Source organism: Dromaius novaehollandiae, chromosome 2 (genome assembly GCF_036370855.1).
Source record: "Dromaius novaehollandiae isolate bDroNov1 chromosome 2, bDroNov1.hap1, whole genome shotgun sequence".
In the NCBI taxonomy this organism is placed as follows: Eukaryota; Metazoa; Chordata; class Aves; order Casuariiformes; family Dromaiidae; genus Dromaius; species Dromaius novaehollandiae.
Window position 1 is genome coordinate 143,694,147 of NC_088099.1, and position 7,221 is coordinate 143,701,367.

At 36.8% G+C, this 7,221-nt stretch overlaps 1 non-coding gene across 1 annotated transcript; it reads left to right on the top strand.

Moving 5' to 3' along the window:
- Positions 1–721: 721 nt before the first annotated feature.
- On the top strand, positions 722–3,083 carry LOC112994944 (uncharacterized). Its single transcript, XR_010388012.1, has 2 exons — positions 722–854; positions 2,779–3,083. It is a non-coding gene; the product is annotated as an uncharacterized LOC112994944 (transcript).
- The last annotated feature ends 4,138 nt before the right edge of the window (positions 3,084–7,221 follow it).

The following is a 7,221-nucleotide window of genomic DNA, read 5'->3' on the forward strand; positions in this document are numbered from 1 at the left end:
TTTTGCTGTTGCCTGAAACGTAGTTTAGTATCCCTTTTCTTTTTATGGTGGACCTTCTAATGGCAGGTGGCAGCAGGGTCTGATTCCTTTATGCCTCTCTTTTGTATGGAGTAAGGGCTTCTGATGGAGGCAGTTTTATTCCTTTTTTCAAAAGAATAAATGTATGTAAAGTCAGCTGAAAATCAGAGGATGGTCGCCTGTAAAAACAGCCTTGAATAAAGAAAGTTGTCGTGTTGTTCTTACTGTTCCTGATTCCAAAGCAAATCGCAAGCAGGTACACCAAAAATGTTTTGATTGGTCTTTCTTGGAACCTGTTTTGGTTTCCAGAAATAAAGGTTGAGTCTTAAGTTTAAAAACAAAAAAACTCTAAATTTTACTGTACCTGCAGAAATAGAGAATAAGTTTCTATTAACTGCAAAGGAAACAAATTGTTGTACTCATTGACAACACCTTTCAAAGGTAGGCCTTGAAGCTTCTTAGAAGCGGAAGCCTTAGAATGGATTAAATCACTCTAGCGAATGTTGTTAGCAAAATAATAAACCTGGAGGCTCTTCACAAAAAGAGCTTGAACAGATGTCTGTTGTATATGAATTATGGGAGTTGTAGGCCTTATAGAAAGAGCACCTGACTGTTTATGTTCATAGTTATGGCTTCTGAGTCAGCTAGCGGCAGTAGTTTCTCACATGCGTAGACTAAATGTCTTCTTTTTGTTTGTAGATATGGCTCGTGGACAGCAGAAGATTCAGTCGCAGCAGAAAAATGCCAAAAAACAAGCTGAGCAAAAAAAGAAACAAGGACATGATCAGAAGGCTGCAGCCAAGGCTGCCTTGATATATACCTGCACTGTCTGTAGGGTAAGAGGAACTGAAGGCAGAGTATTATTGGAGGCAGGGCTTTCCTGCAGCTATAGCAGACCTTGTTGGAAGATGATATTGTGGAAACTAAGTAAAATGCTTCTAAGTGGCTGATTAGCTTGTTGCTATAAGCATTTGTATCTGTTATGTATCTAATACAAAGTTGTGACTTGTTTACAGATCACTCAGCTGTATTGATGATTTAGATATAAGAAAACCTGTGCAGACATGTGCAGATCTGTTTTGTACTGCTAGTTATCCTGCCTAATGAATTGCAAGGGTCTGCATGTGCTGTTGGTGTGTCATATAAAGTTTAAAAGGTTTGAGATCACTTCCTGTACAACCGCAAAGGAAGAGATGGTTTCTTTGTGCTGGAACTGGCCTGCCGTGGGATCACTGGTTATTGATGTTAATGAAGAGAGGAAAAGTATTACTGCATGATGCTAAAAGCTTTAATGTAGGTGTGATATACAGTAACTTCTACTAGAATGAATGACTTGACAAGGGAATGGAAATGTAAGCGCTACTGAGACTATGCTTTCCTTCTGGCTGATGTCCTGAATGTGCCAGTTCTGGAGCTGAAGGATAAACTTGCATTTTTCACCCAAATAGCCAGTCCTAGAATAGATTGGTCGCTTTTAATGTCTTAATGAAGATTACAAATTGAGGACTGCCCACTTAAATACTTGTAACCAGCTCTTCTTTTTGTGAAATGGGCAGTTAATGCCTGCAGGCGTGTAGTGGCAATGGTCTTAGATAGTTTGTGCCATGTAGAGAATCAGCCTGTGCTGCATAACTCTTGAGCCTTTTCATAAAACAGAATAAATACGTTTCATAAAGATCTGGTTCTGAAAAGGATAAACATTTATATTTTTGTGTTAAAAAGGAAAATGGTAAGGAGATAAGTTTCCCATCAAAGCAACATGTGAAGTACGTAAGAGCTGCAGGGAGGTTTCTGTTAAGGATAATACTGTTCATGAACTTTTCAAGAGTGTGATCCTAATTCTAAAAAGTGACTCTCTGATTCTGAGGTTAAATATTCTTAATCTGCAGCTAAATTAATGGTGCTTCTATCACTAGGGCAGTGTTATTGTGAATACATTTTTTTCTTGATAAAGCAAATTAAAGCATTTAACTCTTGTACTGTGCATAAAGTTAAATGTCTCTCTTTAATCAGACACAAATGCCGGACCCCAAGACCTTCAAACAGCACTTTGAAAGCAAGCATCCTAAGACTCCACTTCCTCCAGAACTGGCTGATGTTCAGGCGTAAAGTTGTCTACAGGTCATTACATTAATTTCTAAATAATAGTCTGAGAAAGTTGTATTATAAATCAGTTTTTTCCCCCAACCAGCTGAGAGTTGGAACTTGCTTCTTTTTCTCTAATGTGAAAATTAACTATAGTTTAAAGTTATACCCCTGAACTGTTACACCTAAGAAGCAAGCTAATACTTCTGTAAGTGAAAGGGCTGTGGCACTTAACTGTGCAAGGATGCTGTTTTAAAGGGAATGAATGTTATTTGAAATGGTCATTCTTAGTTATAAGATTACATTATTTATTAGTTTTTGCTTTGAAACGTTAGTTTTGCTTTGAACAAAGTATTTGTAGTAAATACAATCTATCCATTGGTACAAAACATGTAACAGTTGTTTAACAGCAGGTCCAATGATTGAGCCTTTTTTGTTCCTGAAGTTATGCAAGTGAAAGAAGATTTTTCTGCATCCAAACATAAAACGTAACCTCTGTATTAACTTCTAGAAGAGATTTCCCAATAGCCAGTTGTTAGGCTCTAACTGAAAAAGTAGCTATAATGAAAAAGGCTGAAATAAGGTAAAAAGTAGTAGTATGGTATTTCATTCACTCAAAGGTAAACATCATTGTGTAACAGTTCAGCTTAACTGAGTTGTTCTTGTTTTTTATAGGTGAAGTCATGGCACCTATTGACTCTTCTACTGTCAGATCTTACATAACAAACCTGCAGCTGCTTTTCTAAAACTGTTGATCAGCAAAAATGAAGGGGCTACAGAAACATTCATATTTTTATGCTGTTCCCTCTTGGGCTTCATGCAAAGACAATTCTGTGTAAATGTACAGTTGTGCCCTATTTGGAAATCCTGAAAAATCAGTCCATACTTGTTATAAAAAATTTTTTACAATTGTAATTATATTGATGTTCATATTGTGTAAAATAACTCATTTAATAAAGTAGTACTTTGATTTTACAGTATCACAGATTAAATGCTTGTAGAAGTTCTGTTTCAACTTTCTGCATTATCTGCCTTATAAAATCCTAAAAAAGACAAAGTGGAATCTTCCCCATCCTGCCAAAACTTGAGCAGTATCATTCCACTGAAAGTAATGTACATTACAGTAAATTAGTCTCAAGTGAGGAGAGAAGCTGCTGAGATTTATTGTTCAGTGTGCTGCGTGCTTGAGCTCAGTCAGTAGTGTTCGAGTTCTTGGCTCAAGAGGCAAAGTAAACTCCTTAGAAGCTGCGTTAGAATCACGAGACTTCCTTCTGCATGTTTTTGTTCTGCGTGTGAGAGTCTAGTACTTACAAGCCATTTAGAACGGGATTCCTTTATTGCAAGGGAGCTTGTTCCTTGGAGTCGTGCACTGGAGAGACTCTTGTTAGACAAGTGATCCTCAATGGCTAAGGAAGCTGAAAGATGATAGAATTTAATGCTTTTGGGCACGGTGGCTTGAGTAATGCTGACAAATGTTATATCAGGTTAAAGTAACTCTGCGCTTACTTGTAATATTGATTTGAAAGATTTTTAAAGATACTTGAGCAGTCAGCCACACAAGCTCCCCCTCAGATGTGTCTGGTTATTTCAGTAGCAGCTCTTCAAGAAATATGTAAAGTAGCCAGCTATTAATACCCTTACTTCACAACCAGCTTAAAATAAGCCTATTGGAATAGAGCCAAAGCAACTAAAATCATATGGATAGTTTTAAGAAATCAGATGTGATTAAAGTTTCATTGTCAGGAAAAAGCTGGATAATAGCACTCTGGCCAAGAGCATTTGAGAAGCTAAGCATAATTAACCTTAGTGTTCTGGGTGCAGTTCTAATCCCAGATGCACAGCACAGAAGTGGTAGAAAATATCTGAATTGTGCTAGAAGGTCTCCCATCCTCCCCATTTGGAGTGGGCTTGTTTAAAAACTAAAGTTTTGAAGTTACAGTAAGAAGCAATACTAGAATAGCAGTGATTATTTATTTTGCATCAATTATAACCACAATAATTTTGGCAGTCCAAGTAACCTTTGCTTCATGGCAGGACTGTATATCTGACTTTCAAATGGCTTCCTGAAATCTAGGACCATAGTCTCAAAGACTCACTCAACTTAAAAGAATGCACTTGGTATTTTATTATATAAAGTCAAAGCCTTTGTCTTTGTCCACTTGTTTGCTCTTTAATGAACTACTTCTGTGCGATTAGCTTCCTGTCTTCTTTACTATGACAGTTACCTCTGTAAATACTCAGTTTGGCATAAAGTTTCTCTGTATTATAGTCACTCTGGGATAACCTGTATACCACTTAACTTTTATAGATAAAGTTGTTTTCCTCTGGGAGTAATCCACTACTGCACTTGTACACTTGACATCAGAATGTAACCCTTCATTTATTTTTTTATTTATCAATAAGTATATCCTGACAGACTAGCTCCCAGGAGACATGAAATCTGTTCTCAACCTTTGTGCTGGATGGGGGAGGAGTACTTAAATGTTGCGATGCTGTAGTTTGTCTGAAAACATGCCCAGTGCAACTTGATTAAGGTATCTCTTGCACTTGCTGGTATTTGGTAATCTGATTTTATTTTGGAGAATGTTTGAGATGCATCCCTATAGTTCAGTCCTAAGGTGAAGTATATGTTCCTTCAGATTGTGTAGCATTAAATAAAAATATTTTGTTTCATAAGCAATCTCTCTTAATGAGCACTTAAGAGCTGGAAAGCTGTATCACTTGTAGGATGGATGAATTATGTTAGAATTGTTATATTTTCAAAACTGTATGATGTTCAATTCAAAAATACCATATGAACTGATGTTTTTTATGTAGTAGAAGGCAAGGGTGATCCTCAGTTCAATAAGACCCCTGGTTGCAGTAGTTGTAATCTAAAATACAGTAACAAATTAAACCTATGACTGAATCATTATAAAGGCTTTATAAGTATAGTACGAATGCTATACTAAACGGGGGAATTGTTATCATTTAGAATATTTGCAATACTCTTTGTACCTAAAAGTTCAGAGGAAGGTCTAGGAGTTCTCTATCATCTCTTCGTGATCTGAAGGATGGCACCCTGTTATCTGGCTAAAGACACAGTTGTGCATTGTAATGTGTCTGATTAAAGAGAATTAAAAAACTAAAATGTAAAATGTGATATTTCATGCCTGCTCTTAAAAACAAGTATTACTTCACTTCTAAAATGCATTTGCCTAGCTATGGACAGTCCTGGAGCTTGAAGCTGTCTAGAAGGAAGAAAAATAGGTGTGGAAAAATTCCCATGTTCTCTTGGGAGAGATTCATCTTTGTACAGGGACAGCTTTTAGGTTAAGTATTCTGGTATTGTCAGTATGGTTGTCAGCTGTGATGGATAGTTGCGGAGCACAATTTTAAAATGTGATTTTGGATTTTTCGAAAGCCTGCATCTCTTCTTCTGGGATTCTCTTTAAATATCATCTAAAAATAAGAGCAGGACTTAAAAGCCTTTGGAAAAAAAATTTTCTCACCTTAGATCCCAGAAAAAGTTAGTATGTATAATCATGATTAGGTCATCTCAAGGACTACTGAATAATTTGCAGTAGTTAATAAGAACAGCTTTACAATTTGTCTTGATCCAGACTTACTGAATAAAGTAAAAGTACAGAAACTTGCCTATACCTAAGAAATACTATTTTCTTGCTATCAAAGAGCTGTGTGAAAAATCTGAAATAGAAGTCAGTTGCTGTGTAGCCTTAAGGAAATAGCCAGCTTTATACAGTGCTCGCAGATAGTCCCTGGAGACTATCCCTTTTGGTTATTTGCTGTTAAGCTGAAAACACTTCAGCTCAACTAAAGCTAATGACCAGAGGCTGTTTGCAAACCATGTAGTAATGAAGGAATTTGTAGCATTTTGGTCAACTATATAGAACTGTTTTCATCTCTTGATAAAATGAACTAGTAGAATTTCTTTTATCATCAGACACTGATAGGATTCACAAAAACAAGTTGGAGAGTTAGGTTTTACTGAAACTGTGGTTCTTCCTGAGATCTGACTGGTGAAGTTGATTAGTCTTGCAGAGTTCACAAAGAAGGTAAAGGTCAGCTTGCATTTTTATCTGGTCAGCTCCATTCTGCTGAGTATAGTTTTTAGACCTTTAATTTACCCATTTAGAACCTTAAAGGTTTTGCTGTGGACTTTGAATTCACCTCCAAAACTCAACATTGGACTCGTTCAGTTTATGATCTTCTTTATTCCATAGCATCATCAGAGAGGCTGCTCAAGTCCAGACAATGGGAAGGTAATATAAATGTAAAGAATGTAAACGTAAAGAATGTATAAGGCTGTAGAATTTTGCTATCAGCACTTTGATTATTTGAAAATACTTAATGTATTGTTGTTTTATGGCTTTTGGTGTAGATAAGATAGGCTGGAGATTTCCTGAGGGCCTTGCGTTATTTGGGTAGCTTTCAGTAAAAGAGTAGGTTGGATGTATGTTTTGAAACTCTTTGATAAGGCTTTTAGCCCTGAGGTTTCTGGGAAAGGAGGAATTTGTATCCATCCCAACATTGTTATCCAGCATGAGTCTGTTCAGCTGCACAACTTTATAAACATTAAATGGACAATAATTTTCAGAGGAAGGCTAAGTTCTGTACAGTGCTTTGGTGCAGCAAACACATTTGTATGTTCTCTATTCTTAGCTGTTACAAAATCACAAATACTATGCAAGATACTATTATATGCTGGAGATCTTTCAGAGAAAGAAAGGCTGAAGAAAATCTCAAGAAGTTACCTAGTCCATTGCCTTCCTCCAAGATTGGGTCAGATCTGGCAAGACCGACAAGCATTTGTCTACCTTGTTGTTTAACAGCTTCCCATGGAAGGGATTCTGTGACCTGTGAGCAGTGTGTACCAGTGTTGATTGAACCTTACAGCTGAGGAAATTTGAAAGCAAAATTTGTATCCCTGCAAGTTAAGTCAATTACTTATTGTTCTTACTGGCAAAAGATATGATGAATGGTAGCCTTATGTGAACATTGCTGTCTTGTCCTTTTGGTCTTCTCTTTTAAGTAAACAGTTAATTCAATCAGTCTTCATAAGTCGGGCCTTCTAATCTAGGAGTTTTTTCTGCTCCCCTCTGGGTCCGCTCCAGTTTG